Below are 17,732 nucleotides of genomic sequence, written 5' to 3' on the forward strand. Positions count from 1 at the left end.
GTTTCCTAGCAACAGCCACGCTGTGCATTACGCACTCGTGGGAAGCCAATGAAATATTTCATGTGAGGCTCTAACTGTCGGCCTTCACTTTCCAATACTTAGGCACTGCCCCGGTGGTACCGACGCATACATACTGAAACGTCTTTGGATCGTCAGTGAGTACTTCATATTAGAAATTTCGTGTTCGCCCTGATGTGCATTAAAGGGCCAATTTATCAGAGAAAGTCAGTTCTGCGCCTAGTTACAGTATGTCACCCTAGCAGCGCCAGGAAATCGGGTTCAGTGGTGCTCGCGTTGCACTCGGCGTTGAGCGCCTGCAGCGCTATCGCCTTCGGCCTCTGGCGCCAGGAGGGAAGGCGACACATGATGGCGCAAGCAGCGCGTAGCAGAAGGCGGTGGTGGTGTGTCGGTCAGCATGGTTGCTTCCCAAGTAGCTGCTCCGGGTTCGAAGGCCGGACATCGCACGGAAGTTGTCTCCTTTACGCAGGAGAGTGTTTTTAACGGTACAAATGGTTTCCCTTCTCCCTTCGTAGGCTAGTGCGGATTACGATTCACAGCATCGTGTGTCTCCATGTGTCGACTTGTCTCGACTTTGCTCGGCTGACGCGAAAGCTGACGCTTGCAAATGGGCGTATATGTAGAGGACAGGCGCTAGAAACGACTGGGAGAGTCCACATCGACAAACACACAACGGACCCTTTCATTTGACTGTGGCCGCACGTTCGCGCCTTTGCGTACCGAGAGCAAGAGGGGGGTCAGCGAGCTGGACCGTACCATTACCGCACAGCAGCACCAAAAACTAAGGAAAAAGGCAAAACTGAAGAAACCAACACACGCGGACTTCCTAGTTCGTCACCCAGCCGAGCACTAACCATGGCCAACGCTGCCTAATTTCGGTAATCGGACATGAACCCGTGTCGTTGGCACGGCATACAAGTTGGCGAGAATGTTGGCAGACGTGCGGACGTCTTAGTCCGTGTACAGATCACTTGGGATTTGCCTGACAGTCTCTCGCGTTGCCTTTTAGGGAAGGAAAATGGAATAGCCCTGAGCCACAACACAACGACCACGGAAACGTCCGTGAGAAGAGCTAAAACCCGGCACGAGGAAACTATGTTCCGCTATTTGTTTTCGGCCGCTCGGGCTATCGGACGTGCGACGCCCGCACTGCTGTCACTGTCGTCTCTAGTAAAATCTCCACGGCGTGTTTCTGCGTAATTTACTTGTTCTATAAGATCAAGGGAGTACGTTAGTTTCAGAATGTTTAAAAAGCATTGTCAGATGTGGGGTTCGAACCCACGCTCCCTTACGGGAAGCAGAGCTTAAATCTGGCGCCTTAGACCGCTCGGCCAATCTGACGCGCAAGACAAGCGCTCCAGTGACTTCCATCTCTAGCAAGACCTCAGGAACCTCACTCCGAAATCTGTTTCTTTTTTCGGTAGGATGGAATTATGTCAGTTTCAGAATATGTGAGACGCAATGTCAGATGTGGCGTACTAAACGCACCCTCGCTTTCGGGAAACAATGTGGCGCGTTGGACCGCTTTCTTCCGTCGCTTCCAGTTTGAACTGTGACTAGCAAAACTGTATTTAGTAATAGGAACATTTTCACATTGATGCAAAGAAAACTAGATATTAACGAACGGCGAATGAGACCGTTTCCTAGCAACAGCCACGCTGTGCATTACGCACTCGTGAGAAGCCAATGAAATATTTCATGTGAGGCTCTAACTGTCGGCCTTCACTTTCCAATACTTAGGCACTGCCCCGGTGGTACCGACGCATACATACTGAAACGTCTTTGGATCGTCAGTGAGTACTTCATATTAGAAATTTCGTGTTCGCCCTGATGTGCATTAAAGGGCCAATTTATCAGAGAAAGTCAGTTCTGCGCCTAGTTACAGTATGTCACCCTAGCAGCGCCAGGAAATCGGGTTCAGTGGTGCTCGCGTTGCACTCGGCGTTGAGCGCCTGCAGCGCTATCGCCTTCGGCCTCTGGCGCCAGGAGGGAAGGCGACACATGATGGCGCAAGCAGCGCGTAGCAGAAGGCGGTGGTGGTGTGTCGGTCAGCATGGTTGCTTCCCAAGTAGCTGCTCCGGGTTCGAAGGCCGGACATCGCACGGAAGTTGTCTCCTTTACGCAGGAGAGTGTTTTCAACGGTACAAATGGTTTCCCTTCTCCCTTCGTAGGCTAGTGCGGATTACGATTCACAGCATCGTGTGTCTCCATGTGTCGACTTGTCTCGACTTTGCTCGGCTGACGCGAAAGCTGACGCTTGCAAATGGGCGTATATGTAGAGGACAGGCGCTAGAAACGACTGGGAGAGTCCACATCGACAAACACACAACGGACCCTTTCATTTGACTGTGGCCGCACGTTCGCGCCTTTGCGTACCGAGAGCAAGAGGGGGGTCAGCGAGCTGGACCGTACCATTACCGCACAGCAGCACCAAAAACTAAGGAAAAAGGCAAAACTGAAGAAACCAACACACGCGGACTTCCTAGTTCGTCACCCAGCCGAGCACTAACCATGGCCAACGCTGCCTAATTTCGGTAATCGGACATGAACCCGTGTCGTTGGCACGGCATACAAGTTGGCGAGAATGTTGGCAGACGTGCGGACGTCTTAGTCCGTGTACAGATCACTTGGGATTTGCCTGACAGTCTCTCGCGTTGCCTTTTAGGGAAGGAAAATGGAATAGCCCTGAGCCACAACACAACGACCACGGAAACGTCCGTGAGAAGAGCTAAAACCCGGCACGAGGAAACTATGTTCCGCTATTTGTTTTCGGCCGCTCGGGCTATCGGACGTGCGACGCCCGCACTGCTGTCACTGTCGTCTCTAGTAAAATCTCCACGGCGTGTTTCTGCGTAATTTACTTGTTCTATAAGATCAAGGGAGTACGTTAGTTTCAGAATGTTTAAATAGCATTGTCAGATGTGGGGTTCGAACCCACGCTCCCTTACGGGAAGCAGAGCTTAAATCTGGCGCCTTAGACCGCTCGGCCAATCTGACGCGCAAGACAAGCGCTCCAGTGACTTCCATCTCTAGCAAGACCTCAGGAACCTCACTCCGAAATCTGTTTCTTTTTTCGGTAGGATGGAATTATGTCAGTTTCAGAATATGTGAGACGCAATGTCAGATGTGGCGTACTAAACGCACCCCTCGCTTTCGGGAAACAATGTGGCGCGTTGGACCGCTTTCTTCCGTCGCTTCCAGTTTGAACTGTGACTAGCAAAACTGTATTTAGTAATAGGAACATTTTCACATTGATGCAAAGAAAACTAGATATTAACGAACGGCGAATGAGACCGTTTCCTAGCAACAGCCACGCTGTGCATTACGCACTCGTGGGAAGCCAATGAAATATTTCATGTGAGGCTCTAACTGTCGGCCTTCACTTTCCAATACTTAGGCACTGCCCCGGTGGTACCGACGCATACATACTGAAACGTCTTTGGATCGTCAGTGAGTACTTCATATTAGAAATTTCGTGTTCGCCCTGATGTGCATTAAAGGGCCAATTTATCAGAGAAAGTCAGTTCTGCGCCTAGTTACAGTATGTCACCCTAGCAGCGCCAGGAAATCGGGTTCAGTGGTGCTCGCGTTGCACTCGGCGTTGAGCGCCTGCAGCGCTATCGCCTTCGGCCTCTGGCGCCAGGAGGGAAGGCGACACATGATGGCGCAAGCAGCGCGTAGCAGAAGGCGGTGGTGGTGTGTCGGTCAGCATGGTTGCTTCCCAAGTAGCTGCTCCGGGTTCGAAGGCCGGACATCGCACGGAAGTTGTCTCCTTTACGCAGGAGAGTGTTTTTAACGGTACAAATGGTTTCCCTTCTCCCTTCGTAGGCTAGTGCGGATTACGATTCACAGCATCGTGTGTCTCCATGTGTCGACTTGTCTCGACTTTGCTCGGCTGACGCGAAAGCTGACGCTTGCAAATGGGCGTATATGTAGAGGACAGGCGCTAGAAACGACTGGGAGAGTCCACATCGACAAACACACAACGGACCCTTTCATTTGACTGTGGCCGCACGTTCGCGCCTTTGCGTACCGAGAGCAAGAGGGGGGGTCAGCGAGCTGGACCGTACCATTACCGCACAGCAGCACCAAAAACTAAGGAAAAAGGCAAAACTGAAGAAACCAACACACGCGGACTTCCTAGTTCGTCACCCAGCCGAGCACTAACCATGGCCAACGCTGCCTAATTTCGGTAATCGGACATGAACCCGTGTCGTTGGCACGGCATACAAGTTGGCGAGAATGTTGGCAGACGTGCGGACGTCTTAGTCCGTGTACAGATCACTTGGGATTTGCCTGACAGTCTCTCGCGTTGCCTTTTAGGGAAGGAAAATGGAATAGCCCTGAGCCACAACACAACGACCACGGAAACGTCCGTGAGAAGAGCTAAAACCCGGCACGAGGAAACTATGTTCCGCTATTTGTTTTCGGCCGCTCGGGCTATCGGACGTGCGACGCCCGCACTGCTGTCACTGTCGTCTCTAGTAAAATCTCCACGGCGTGTTTCTGCGTAATTTACTTGTTCTATAAGATCAAGGGAGTACGTTAGTTTCAGAATGTTTAAAAAGCATTGTCAGATGTGGGGTTCGAACCCACGCTCCCTTACGGGAAGCAGAGCTTAAATCTGGCGCCTTAGACCGCTCGGCCAATCTGACGCGCAAGACAAGCGCTCCAGTGACTTCCATCTCTAGCAAGACCTCAGGAACCTCACTCCGAAATCTGTTTCTTTTTTCGGTAGGATGGAATTATGTCAGTTTCAGAATATGTGAGACGCAATGTCAGATGTGGCGTACTAAACGCACCCTCGCTTTCGGGAAACAATGTGGCGCGTTGGACCGCTTTCTTCCGTCGCTTCCAGTTTGAACTGTGACTAGCAAAACTGTATTTAGTAATAGGAACATTTTCACATTGATGCAAAGAAAACTAGATATTAACGAACGGCGAATGAGACCGTTTCCTAGCAACAGCCACGCTGTGCATTACGCACTCGTGAGAAGCCAATGAAATATTTCATGTGAGGCTCTAACTGTCGGCCTTCACTTTCCAATACTTAGGCACTGCCCCGGTGGTACCGACGCATACATACTGAAACGTCTTTGGATCGTCAGTGAGTACTTCATATTAGAAATTTCGTGTTCGCCCTGATGTGCATTAAAGGGCCAATTTATCAGAGAAAGTCAGTTCTGCGCCTAGTTACAGTATGTCACCCTAGCAGCGCCAGGAAATCGGGTTCAGTGGTGCTCGCGTTGCACTCGGCGTTGAGCGCCTGCAGCGCTATCGCCTTCGGCCTCTGGCGCCAGGAGGGAAGGCGACACATGATGGCGCAAGCAGCGCGTAGCAGAAGGCGGTGGTGGTGTGTCGGTCAGCATGGTTGCTTCCCAAGTAGCTGCTCCGGGTTCGAAGGCCGGACATCGCACGGAAGTTGTCTCCTTTACGCAGGAGAGTGTTTTCAACGGTACAAATGGTTTCCCTTCTCCCTTCGTAGGCTAGTGCGGATTACGATTCACAGCATCGTGTGTCTCCATGTGTCGACTTGTCTCGACTTTGCTCGGCTGACGCGAAAGCTGACGCTTGCAAATGGGCGTATATGTAGAGGACAGGCGCTAGAAACGACTGGGAGAGTCCACATCGACAAACACACAACGGACCCTTTCATTTGACTGTGGCCGCACGTTCGCGCCTTTGCGTACCGAGAGCAAGAGGGGGGTCAGCGAGCTGGACCGTACCATTACCGCACAGCAGCACCAAAAACTAAGGAAAAAGGCAAAACTGAAGAAACCAACACACGCGGACTTCCTAGTTCGTCACCCAGCCGAGCACTAACCATGGCCAACGCTGCCTAATTTCGGTAATCGGACATGAACCCGTGTCGTTGGCACGGCATACAAGTTGGCGAGAATGTTGGCAGACGTGCGGACGTCTTAGTCCGTGTACAGATCACTTGGGATTTGCCTGACAGTCTCTCGCGTTGCCTTTTAGGGAAGGAAAATGGAATAGCCCTGAGCCACAACACAACGACCACGGAAACGTCCGTGAGAAGAGCTAAAACCCGGCACGAGGAAACTATGTTCCGCTATTTGTTTTCGGCCGCTCGGGCTATCGGACGTGCGACGCCCGCACTGCTGTCACTGTCGTCTCTAGTAAAATCTCCACGGCGTGTTTCTGCGTAATTTACTTGTTCTATAAGATCAAGGGAGTACGTTAGTTTCAGAATGTTTAAATAGCATTGTCAGATGTGAAGGGTTCGAACCCACGCTCCCTTACGGGAAGCAGAGCTTAAATCTGGCGCCTTAGACCGCTCGGCCAATCTGACGCGCAAGACAAGCGCTCCAGTGACTTCCATCTCTAGCAAGACCTCAGGAACCTCACTCCGAAATCTGTTCTTTTTTCGGTAGGATGGAATTATGTCAGTTTCAGAATATGTGAGACGCAATGTCAGATGTGGCGTACTAAACGCACCCTCGCTTTCGGGAAACAATGTGGCGCGTTGGACCGCTTTCTTCCGTCGCTTCCAGTTTGAACTGTGACTAGCAAAACTGTATTTAGTAATAGGAACATTTTCACATTGATGCAAAGAAAACTAGATATTAACGAACGGCGAATGAGACCGTTTCCTAGCAACAGCCACGCTGTGCATTACGCACTCGTGGGAAGCCAATGAAATATTTCATGTGAGGCTCTAACTGTCGGCCTTCACTTTCCAATACTTAGGCACTGCCCCGGTGGTACCGACGCATACATACTGAAACGTCTTTGGATCGTCAGTGAGTACTTCATATTAGAAATTTCGTGTTCGCCCTGATGTGCATTAAAGGGCCAATTTATCAGAGAAAGTCAGTTCTGCGCCTAGTTACAGTATGTCACCCTAGCAGCGCCAGGAAATCGGGTTCAGTGGTGCTCGCGTTGCACTCGGCGTTGAGCGCCTGCAGCGCTATCGCCTTCGGCCTCTGGCGCCAGGAGGGAAGGCGACACATGATGGCGCAAGCAGCGCGTAGCAGAAGGCGGTGGTGGTGTGTCGGTCAGCATGGTTGCTTCCCAAGTAGCTGCTCCGGGTTCGAAGGCCGGACATCGCACGGAAGTTGTCTCCTTTACGCAGGAGAGTGTTTTCAACGGTACAAATGGTTTCCCTTCTCCCTTCGTAGGCTAGTGCGGATTACGATTCACAGCATCGTGTGTCTCCATGTGTCGACTTGTCTCGACTTTGCTCGGCTGACGCGAAAGCTGACGCTTGCAAATGGGCGTATATGTAGAGGGACAGGCGCTAGAAACGACTGGGAGAGTCCACATCGACAAACACACAACGGACCCTTTCATTTGACTGTGGCCGCACGTTCGCGCCTTTGCGTACCGAGAGCAAGAGGGGGGTCAGCGAGCTGGACCGTACCATTACCGCACAGCAGCACCAAAAACTAAGGAAAAAGGCAAAACTGAAGAAACCAACACACGCGGACTTCCTAGTTCGTCACCCAGCCGAGCACTAACCATGGCCAACGCTGCCTAATTTCGGTAATCGGACATGAACCCGTGTCGTTGGCACGGCATACAAGTTGGCGAGAATGTTGGCAGACGTGCGGACGTCTTAGTCCGTGTACAGATCACTTGGGATTTGCCTGACAGTCTCTCGCGTTGCCTTTTAGGGAAGGAAAATGGAATAGCCCTGAGCCACAACACAACGACCACGGAAACGTCCGTGAGAAGAGCTAAAACCCGGCACGAGGAAACTATGTTCCGCTATTTGTTTTCGGCCGCTCGGGCTATCGGACGTGCGACGCCCGCACTGCTGTCACTGTCGTCTCTAGTAAAATCTCCACGGCGTGTTTCTGCGTAATTTACTTGTTCTATAAGATCAAGGGAGTACGTTAGTTTCAGAATGTTTAAAAAGCATTGTCAGATGTGGGGTTCGAACCCACGCTCCCTTACGGGAAGCAGAGCTTAAATCTGGCGCCTTAGACCGCTCGGCCAATCTGACGCGCAAGACAAGCGCTCCAGTGACTTCCATCTCTAGCAAGACCTCAGGAACCTCACTCCGAAATCTGTTTCTTTTTTCGGTAGGATGGAATTATGTCAGTTTCAGAATATGTGAGACGCAATGTCAGATGTGGCGTACTAAACGCACCCTCGCTTTCGGGAAACAATGTGGCGCGTTGGACCGCTTTCTTCCGTCGCTTCCAGTTTGAACTGTGACTAGCAAAACTGTATTTAGTAATAGGAACATTTTCACATTGATGCAAAGAAAACTAGATATTAACGAACGGCGAATGAGACCGTTTCCTAGCAACAGCCACGCTGTGCATTACGCACTCGTGGGAAGCCAATGAAATATTTCATGTGAGGCTCTAACTGTCGGCCTTCACTTTCCAATACTTAGGCACTGCCCCGGTGGTACCGACGCATACATACTGAAACGTCTTTGGATCGTCAGTGAGTACTTCATATTAGAAATTTCGTGTTCGCCCTGATGTGCATTAAAGGGCCAATTTATCAGAGAAAGTCAGTTCTGCGCCTAGTTACAGTATGTCACCCTAGCAGCGCCAGGAAATCGGGTTCAGTGGTGCTCGCGTTGCACTCGGCGTTGAGCGCCTGCAGCGCTATCGCCTTCGGCCTCTGGCGCCAGGAGGGAAGGCGACACATGATGGCGCAAGCAGCGCGTAGCAGAAGGCGGTGGTGGTGTGTCGGTCAGCATGGTTGCTTCCCAAGTAGCTGCTCCGGGTTCGAAGGCCGGACATCGCACGGAAGTTGTCTCCTTTACGCAGGAGAGTGTTTTCAACGGTACAAATGGTTTCCCTTCTCCCTTCGTAGGCTAGTGCGGATTACGATTCACAGCATCGTGTGTCTCCATGTGTCGACTTGTCTCGACTTTGCTCGGCTGACGCGAAAGCTGACGCTTGCAAATGGGCGTATATGTAGAGGACAGGCGCTAGAAACGACTGGGAGAGTCCACATCGACAAACACACAACGGACCCTTTCATTTGACTGTGGCCGCACGTTCGCGCCTTTGCGTACCGAGAGCAAGAGGGGGGTCAGCGAGCTGGACCGTACCATTACCGCACAGCAGCACCAAAAACTAAGGAAAAAGGCAAAACTGAAGAAACCAACACACGCGGACTTCCTAGTTCGTCACCCAGCCGAGCACTAACCATGGCCAACGCTGCCTAATTTCGGTAATCGGACATGAACCCGTGTCGTTGGCACGGCATACAAGTTGGCGAGAATGTTGGCAGACGTGCGGACGTCTTAGTCCGTGTACAGATCACTTGGGATTTGCCTGACAGTCTCTCGCGTTGCCTTTTAGGGAAGGAAAATGGAATAGCCCTGAGCCACAACACAACGACCACGGAAACGTCCGTGAGAAGAGCTAAAACCCGGCACGAGGAAACTATGTTCCGCTATTTGTTTTCGGCCGCTCGGGCTATCGGACGTGCGACGCCCGCACTGCTGTCACTGTCGTCTCTAGTAAAATCTCCACGGCGTGTTTCTGCGTAATTTACTTGTTCTATAAGATCAAGGGAGTACGTTAGTTTCAGAATGTTTAAATAGCATTGTCAGATGTGGGGTTCGAACCCACGCTCCCTTACGGGAAGCAGAGCTTAAATCTGGCGCCTTAGACCGCTCGGCCAATCTGACGCGCAAGACAAGCGCTCCAGTGACTTCCATCTCTAGCAAGACCTCAGGAACCTCACTCCGAAATCTGTTTCTTTTTTCGGTAGGATGGAATTATGTCAGTTTCAGAATATGTGAGACGCAATGTCAGATGTGGCGTACTAAACGCACCCTCGCTTTCGGGAAACAATGTGGCGCGTTGGACCGCTTTCTTCCGTCGCTTCCAGTTTGAACTGTGACTAGCAAAACTGTATTTAGTAATAGGAACATTTTCACATTGATGCAAAGAAAACTAGATATTAACGAACGGCGAATGAGACCGTTTCCTAGCAACAGCCACGCTGTGCATTACGCACTCGTGGGAAGCCAATGAAATATTTCATGTGAGGCTCTAACTGTCGGCCTTCACTTTCCAATACTTAGGCACTGCCCCGGTGGTACCGACGCATACATACTGAAACGTCTTTGGATCGTCAGTGAGTACTTCATATTAGAAATTTCGTGTTCGCCCTGATGTGCATTAAAGGGCCAATTTATCAGAGAAAGTCAGTTCTGCGCCTAGTTACAGTATGTCACCCTAGCAGCGCCAGGAAATCGGGTTCAGTGGTGCTCGCGTTGCACTCGGCGTTGAGCGCCTGCAGCGCTATCGCCTTCGGCCTCTGGCGCCAGGAGGGAAGGCGACACATGATGGCGCAAGCAGCGCGTAGCAGAAGGCGGTGGTGGTGTGTCGGTCAGCATGGTTGCTTCCCAAGTAGCTGCTCCGGGTTCGAAGGCCGGACATCGCACGGAAGTTGTCTCCTTTACGCAGGAGAGTGTTTTCAACGGTACAAATGGTTTCCCTTCTCCCTTCGTAGGCTAGTGCGGATTACGATTCACAGCATCGTGTGTCTCCATGTGTCGACTTGTCTCGACTTTGCTCGGCTGACGCGAAAGCTGACGCTTGCAAATGGGCGTATATGTAGAGGACAGGCGCTAGAAACGACTGGGAGAGTCCACATCGACAAACACACAACGGACCCTTTCATTTGACTGTGGCCGCACGTTCGCGCCTTTGCGTACCGAGAGCAAGAGGGGGGTCAGCGAGCTGGACCGTACCATTACCGCACAGCAGCACCAAAAACTAAGGAAAAAGGCAAAACTGAAGAAACCAACACACGCGGACTTCCTAGTTCGTCACCCAGCCGAGCACTAACCATGGCCAACGCTGCCTAATTTCGGTAATCGGACATGAACCCGTGTCGTTGGCACGGCATACAAGTTGGCGAGAATGTTGGCAGACGTGCGGACGTCTTAGTCCGTGTACAGATCACTTGGGATTTGCCTGACAGTCTCTCGCGTTGCCTTTTAGGGAAGGAAAATGGAATAGCCCTGAGCCACAACACAACGACCACGGAAACGTCCGTGAGAAGAGCTAAAACCCGGCACGAGGAAACTATGTTCCGCTATTTGTTTTCGGCCGCTCGGGCTATCGGACGTGCGACGCCCGCACTGCTGTCACTGTCGTCTCTAGTAAAATCTCCACGGCGTGTTTCTGCGTAATTTACTTGTTCTATAAGATCAAGGGAGTACGTTAGTTTCAGAATGTTTAAATAGCATTGTCAGATGTGGGGTTCGAACCCACGCTCCCTTACGGGAAGCAGAGCTTAAATCTGGCGCCTTAGACCGCTCGGCCAATCTGACGCGCAAGACAAGCGCTCCAGTGACTTCCATCTCTAGCAAGACCTCAGGAACCTCACTCCGAAATCTGTTTCTTTTTTCGGTAGGATGGAATTATGTCAGTTTCAGAATATGTGAGACGCAATGTCAGATGTGGCGTACTAAACGCACCCTCGCTTTCGGGAAACAATGTGGCGCGTTGGACCGCTTTCTTCCGTCGCTTCCAGTTTGAACTGTGACTAGCAAAACTGTATTTAGTAATAGGAACATTTTCACATTGATGCAAAGAAAACTAGATATTAACGAACGGCGAATGAGACCGTTTCCTAGCAACAGCCACGCTGTGCATTACGCACTCGTGGGAAGCCAATGAAATATTTCATGTGAGGCTCTAACTGTCGGCCTTCACTTTCCAATACTTAGGCACTGCCCCGGTGGTACCGACGCATACATACTGAAACGTCTTTGGATCGTCAGTGAGTACTTCATATTAGAAATTTCGTGTTCGCCCTGATGTGCATTAAAGGGCCAATTTATCAGAGAAAGTCAGTTCTGCGCCTAGTTACAGTATGTCACCCTAGCAGCGCCAGGAAATCGGGTTCAGTGGTGCTCGCGTTGCACTCGGCGTTGAGCGCCTGCAGCGCTATCGCCTTCGGCCTCTGGCGCCAGGAGGGAAGGCGACACATGATGGCGCAAGCAGCGCGTAGCAGAAGGCGGTGGTGGTGTGTCGGTCAGCATGGTTGCTTCCCAAGTAGCTGCTCCGGGTTCGAAGGCCGGACATCGCACGGAAGTTGTCTCCTTTACGCAGGAGAGTGTTTTCAACGGTACAAATGGTTTCCCTTCTCCCTTCGTAGGCTAGTGCGGATTACGATTCACAGCATCGTGTGTCTCCATGTGTCGACTTGTCTCGACTTTGCTCGGCTGACGCGAAAGCTGACGCTTGCAAATGGGCGTATATGTAGAGGACAGGCGCTAGAAACGACTGGGAGAGTCCACATCGACAAACACACAACGGACCCTTTCATTTGACTGTGGCCGCACGTTCGCGCCTTTGCGTACCGAGAGCAAGAGGGGGGTCAGCGAGCTGGACCGTACCATTACCGCACAGCAGCACCAAAAACTAAGGAAAAAGGCAAAACTGAAGAAACCAACACACGCGGACTTCCTAGTTCGTCACCCAGCCGAGCACTAACCATGGCCAACGCTGCCTAATTTCGGTAATCGGACATGAACCCGTGTCGTTGGCACGGCATACAAGTTGGCGAGAATGTTGGCAGACGTGCGGACGTCTTAGTCCGTGTACAGATCACTTGGGATTTGCCTGACAGTCTCTCGCGTTGCCTTTTAGGGAAGGAAAATGGAATAGCCCTGAGCCACAACACAACGACCACGGAAACGTCCGTGAGAAGAGCTAAAACCCGGCACGAGGAAACTATGTTCCGCTATTTGTTTTCGGCCGCTCGGGCTATCGGACGTGCGACGCCCGCACTGCTGTCACTGTCGTCTCTAGTAAAATCTCCACGGCGTGTTTCTGCGTAATTTACTTGTTCTATAAGATCAAGGGAGTACGTTAGTTTCAGAATGTTTAAATAGCATTGTCAGATGTGGGGTTCGAACCCACGCTCCCTTACGGGAAGCAGAGCTTAAATCTGGCGCCTTAGACCGCTCGGCCAATCTGACGCGCAAGACAAGCGCTCCAGTGACTTCCATCTCTAGCAAGACCTCAGGAACCTCACTCCGAAATCTGTTTCTTTTTTCGGTAGGATGGAATTATGTCAGTTTCAGAATATGTGAGACGCAATGTCAGATGTGGCGTACTAAACGCACCCTCGCTTTCGGGAAACAATGTGGCGCGTTGGACCGCTTTCTTCCGTCGCTTCCAGTTTGAACTGTGACTAGCAAAACTGTATTTAGTAATAGGAACATTTTCACATTGATGCAAAGAAAACTAGATATTAACGAACGGCGAATGAGACCGTTTCCTAGCAACAGCCACGCTGTGCATTACGCACTCGTGGGAAGCCAATGAAATATTTCATGTGAGGCTCTAACTGTCGGCCTTCACTTTCCAATACTTAGGCACTGCCCCGGTGGTACCGACGCATACATACTGAAACGTCTTTGGATCGTCAGTGAGTACTTCATATTAGAAATTTCGTGTTCGCCCTGATGTGCATTAAAGGGCCAATTTATCAGAGAAAGTCAGTTCTGCGCCTAGTTACAGTATGTCACCCTAGCAGCGCCAGGAAATCGGGTTCAGTGGTGCTCGCGTTGCACTCGGCGTTGAGCGCCTGCAGCGCTATCGCCTTCGGCCTCTGGCGCCAGGAGGGAAGGCGACACATGATGGCGCAAGCAGCGCGTAGCAGAAGGCGGTGGTGGTGTGTCGGTCAGCATGGTTGCTTCCCAAGTAGCTGCTCCGGGTTCGAAGGCCGGACATCGCACGGAAGTTGTCTCCTTTACGCAGGAGAGTGTTTTCAACGGTACAAATGGTTTCCCTTCTCCCTTCGTAGGCTAGTGCGGATTACGATTCACAGCATCGTGTGTCTCCATGTGTCGACTTGTCTCGACTTTGCTCGGCTGACGCGAAAGCTGACGCTTGCAAATGGGCGTATATGTAGAGGACAGGCGCTAGAAACGACTGGGAGAGTCCACATCGACAAACACACAACGGACCCTTTCATTTGACTGTGGCCGCACGTTCGCGCCTTTGCGTACCGAGAGCAAGAGGGGGGTCAGCGAGCTGGACCGTACCATTACCGCACAGCAGCACCAAAAACTAAGGAAAAAGGCAAAACTGAAGAAACCAACACACGCGGACTTCCTAGTTCGTCACCCAGCCGAGCACTAACCATGGCCAACGCTGCCTAATTTCGGTAATCGGACATGAACCCGTGTCGTTGGCACGGCATACAAGTTGGCGAGAATGTTGGCAGACGTGCGGACGTCTTAGTCCGTGTACAGATCACTTGGGATTTGCCTGACAGTCTCTCGCGTTGCCTTTTAGGGAAGGAAAATGGAATAGCCCTGAGCCACAACACAACGACCACGGAAACGTCCGTGAGAAGAGCTAAAACCCGGCACGAGGAAACTATGTTCCGCTATTTGTTTTCGGCCGCTCGGGCTATCGGACGTGCGACGCCCGCACTGCTGTCACTGTCGTCTCTAGTAAAATCTCCACGGCGTGTTTCTGCGTAATTTACTTGTTCTATAAGATCAAGGGAGTACGTTAGTTTCAGAATGTTTAAATAGCATTGTCAGATGTGGGGTTCGAACCCACGCTCCCTTACGGGAAGCAGAGCTTAAATCTGGCGCCTTAGACCGCTCGGCCAATCTGACGCGCAAGACAAGCGCTCCAGTGACTTCCATCTCTAGCAAGACCTCAGGAACCTCACTCCGAAATCTGTTTCTTTTTTCGGTAGGATGGAATTATGTCAGTTTCAGAATATGTGAGACGCAATGTCAGATGTGGCGTACTAAACGCACCCTCGCTTTCGGGAAACAATGTGGCGCGTTGGACCGCTTTCTTCCGTCGCTTCCAGTTTGAACTGTGACTAGCAAAACTGTATTTAGTAATAGGAACATTTTCACATTGATGCAAAGAAAACTAGATATTAACGAACGGCGAATGAGACCGTTTCCTAGCAACAGCCACGCTGTGCATTACGCACTCGTGGGAAGCCAATGAAATATTTCATGTGAGGCTCTAACTGTCGGCCTTCACTTTCCAATACTTAGGCACTGCCCCGGTGGTACCGACGCATACATACTGAAACGTCTTTGGATCGTCAGTGAGTACTTCATATTAGAAATTTCGTGTTCGCCCTGATGTGCATTAAAGGGCCAATTTATCAGAGAAAGTCAGTTCTGCGCCTAGTTACAGTATGTCACCCTAGCAGCGCCAGGAAATCGGGTTCAGTGGTGCTCGCGTTGCACTCGGCGTTGAGCGCCTGCAGCGCTATCGCCTTCGGCCTCTGGCGCCAGGAGGGAAGGCGACACATGATGGCGCAAGCAGCGCGTAGCAGAAGGCGGTGGTGGTGTGTCGGTCAGCATGGTTGCTTCCCAAGTAGCTGCTCCGGGTTCGAAGGCCGGACATCGCACGGAAGTTGTCTCCTTTACGCAGGAGAGTGTTTTCAACGGTACAAATGGTTTCCCTTCTCCCTTCGTAGGCTAGTGCGGATTACGATTCACAGCATCGTGTGTCTCCATGTGTCGACTTGTCTCGACTTTGCTCGGCTGACGCGAAAGCTGACGCTTGCAAATGGGCGTATATGTAGAGGACAGGCGCTAGAAACGACTGGGAGAGTCCACATCGACAAACACACAACGGACCCTTTCATTTGACTGTGGCCGCACGTTCGCGCCTTTGCGTACCGAGAGCAAGAGGGGGGTCAGCGAGCTGGACCGTACCATTACCGCACAGCAGCACCAAAAACTAAGGAAAAAGGCAAAACTGAAGAAACCAACACACGCGGACTTCCTAGTTCGTCACCCAGCCGAGCACTAACCATGGCCAACGCTGCCTAATTTCGGTAATCGGACATGAACCCGTGTCGTTGGCACGGCATACAAGTTGGCGAGAATGTTGGCAGACGTGCGGACGTCTTAGTCCGTGTACAGATCACTTGGGATTTGCCTGACAGTCTCTCGCGTTGCCTTTTAGGGAAGGAAAATGGAATAGCCCTGAGCCACAACACAACGACCACGGAAACGTCCGTGAGAAGAGCTAAAACCCGGCACGAGGAAACTATGTTCCGCTATTTGTTTTCGGCCGCTCGGGCTATCGGACGTGCGACGCCCGCACTGCTGTCACTGTCGTCTCTAGTAAAATCTCCACGGCGTGTTTCTGCGTAATTTACTTGTTCTATAAGATCAAGGGAGTACGTTAGTTTCAGAATGTTTAAATAGCATTGTCAGATGTGGGGTTCGAACCCACGCTCCCTTACGGGAAGCAGAGCTTAAATCTGGCGCCTTAGACCGCTCGGCCAATCTGACGCGCAAGACAAGCGCTCCAGTGACTTCCATCTCTAGCAAGACCTCAGGAACCTCACTCCGAAATCTGTTTCTTTTTTCGGTAGGATGGAATTATGTCAGTTTCAGAATATGTGAGACGCAATGTCAGATGTGGCGTACTAAACGCACCCTCGCTTTCGGGAAACAATGTGGCGCGTTGGACCGCTTTCTTCCGTCGCTTCCAGTTTGAACTGTGACTAGCAAAACTGTATTTAGTAATAGGAACATTTTCACATTGATGCAAAGAAAACTAGATATTAACGAACGGCGAATGAGACCGTTTCCTAGCAACAGCCACGCTGTGCATTACGCACTCGTGGGAAGCCAATGAAATATTTCATGTGAGGCTCTAACTGTCGGCCTTCACTTTCCAATACTTAGGCACTGCCCCGGTGGTACCGACGCATACATACTGAAACGTCTTTGGATCGTCAGTGAGTACTTCATATTAGAAATTTCGTGTTCGCCCTGATGTGCATTAAAGGGCCAATTTATCAGAGAAAGTCAGTTCTGCGCCTAGTTACAGTATGTCACCCTAGCAGCGCCAGGAAATCGGGTTCAGTGGTGCTCGCGTTGCACTCGGCGTTGAGCGCCTGCAGCGCTATCGCCTTCGGCCTCTGGCGCCAGGAGGGAAGGCGACACATGATGGCGCAAGCAGCGCGTAGCAGAAGGCGGTGGTGGTGTGTCGGTCAGCATGGTTGCTTCCCAAGTAGCTGCTCCGGGTTCGAAGGCCGGACATCGCACGGAAGTTGTCTCCTTTACGCAGGAGAGTGTTTTCAACGGTACAAATGGTTTCCCTTCTCCCTTCGTAGGCTAGTGCGGATTACGATTCACAGCATCGTGTGTCTCCATGTGTCGACTTGTCTCGACTTTGCTCGGCTGACGCGAAAGCTGACGCTTGCAAATGGGCGTATATGTAGAGGACAGGCGCTAGAAACGACTGGGAGAGTCCACATCGACAAACACACAACGGACCCTTTCATTTGACTGTGGCCGCACGTTCGCGCCTTTGCGTACCGAGAGCAAGAGGGGGGTCAGCGAGCTGGACCGTACCATTACCGCACAGCAGCACCAAAAACTAAGGAAAAAGGCAAAACTGAAGAAACCAACACACGCGGACTTCCTAGTTCGTCACCCAGCCGAGCACTAACCATGGCCAACGCTGCCTAATTTCGGTAATCGGACATGAACCCGTGTCGTTGGCACGGCATACAAGTTGGCGAGAATGTTGGCAGACGTGCGGACGTCTTAGTCCGTGTACAGATCACTTGGGATTTGCCTGACAGTCTCTCGCGTTGCCTTTTAGGGAAGGAAAATGGAATAGCCCTGAGCCACAACACAACGACCACGGAAACGTCCGTGAGAAGAGCTAAAACCCGGCACGAGGAAACTATGTTCCGCTATTTGTTTTCGGCCGCTCGGGCTATCGGACGTGCGACGCCCGCAC

General features: G+C 51.5%; 9 non-coding genes across 9 annotated transcripts; all 9 read right to left on the reverse strand.

The window, feature by feature from the left end:
- Positions 1-1,275: 1,275 nt before the first annotated feature.
- On the reverse strand, positions 1,276-1,359 carry Trnal-uaa. Its single transcript has one exon. It is a non-coding gene; the product is annotated as a tRNA-Leu (tRNA).
- Positions 1,360-2,931: 1,572 nt separating this feature from the next.
- Trnal-uaa lies at positions 2,932-3,015 on the reverse strand. Its single transcript has one exon. It is a non-coding gene; the product is annotated as a tRNA-Leu (tRNA).
- Positions 3,016-4,589: 1,574 nt separating this feature from the next.
- Positions 4,590-4,673, reverse strand: Trnal-uaa. Its single transcript has one exon. It is a non-coding gene; the product is annotated as a tRNA-Leu (tRNA).
- A 3,230-nt stretch (positions 4,674-7,903) lies between these two features.
- Positions 7,904-7,987, reverse strand: Trnal-uaa. The gene has a single exon. It is a non-coding gene; the product is annotated as a tRNA-Leu (tRNA).
- Positions 7,988-9,559: 1,572 nt separating this feature from the next.
- Positions 9,560-9,643, reverse strand: Trnal-uaa. The gene has a single exon. It is a non-coding gene; the product is annotated as a tRNA-Leu (tRNA).
- A 1,572-nt stretch (positions 9,644-11,215) lies between these two features.
- Trnal-uaa lies at positions 11,216-11,299 on the reverse strand. The gene has a single exon. It is a non-coding gene; the product is annotated as a tRNA-Leu (tRNA).
- Positions 11,300-12,871: 1,572 nt separating this feature from the next.
- On the reverse strand, positions 12,872-12,955 carry Trnal-uaa. Its single transcript has one exon. It is a non-coding gene; the product is annotated as a tRNA-Leu (tRNA).
- A 1,572-nt stretch (positions 12,956-14,527) lies between these two features.
- Trnal-uaa lies at positions 14,528-14,611 on the reverse strand. Its single transcript has one exon. It is a non-coding gene; the product is annotated as a tRNA-Leu (tRNA).
- Positions 14,612-16,183: 1,572 nt separating this feature from the next.
- Trnal-uaa lies at positions 16,184-16,267 on the reverse strand. Its single transcript has one exon. It is a non-coding gene; the product is annotated as a tRNA-Leu (tRNA).
- Positions 16,268-17,732: the final 1,465 nt, after the last annotated feature.

The sequence above is a fragment of the Schistocerca piceifrons genome, unplaced genomic scaffold, assembly GCF_021461385.2.
Source record: "Schistocerca piceifrons isolate TAMUIC-IGC-003096 unplaced genomic scaffold, iqSchPice1.1 HiC_scaffold_1279, whole genome shotgun sequence".
NCBI classification, from domain to species: Eukaryota; Metazoa; Arthropoda; class Insecta; order Orthoptera; family Acrididae; genus Schistocerca; species Schistocerca piceifrons.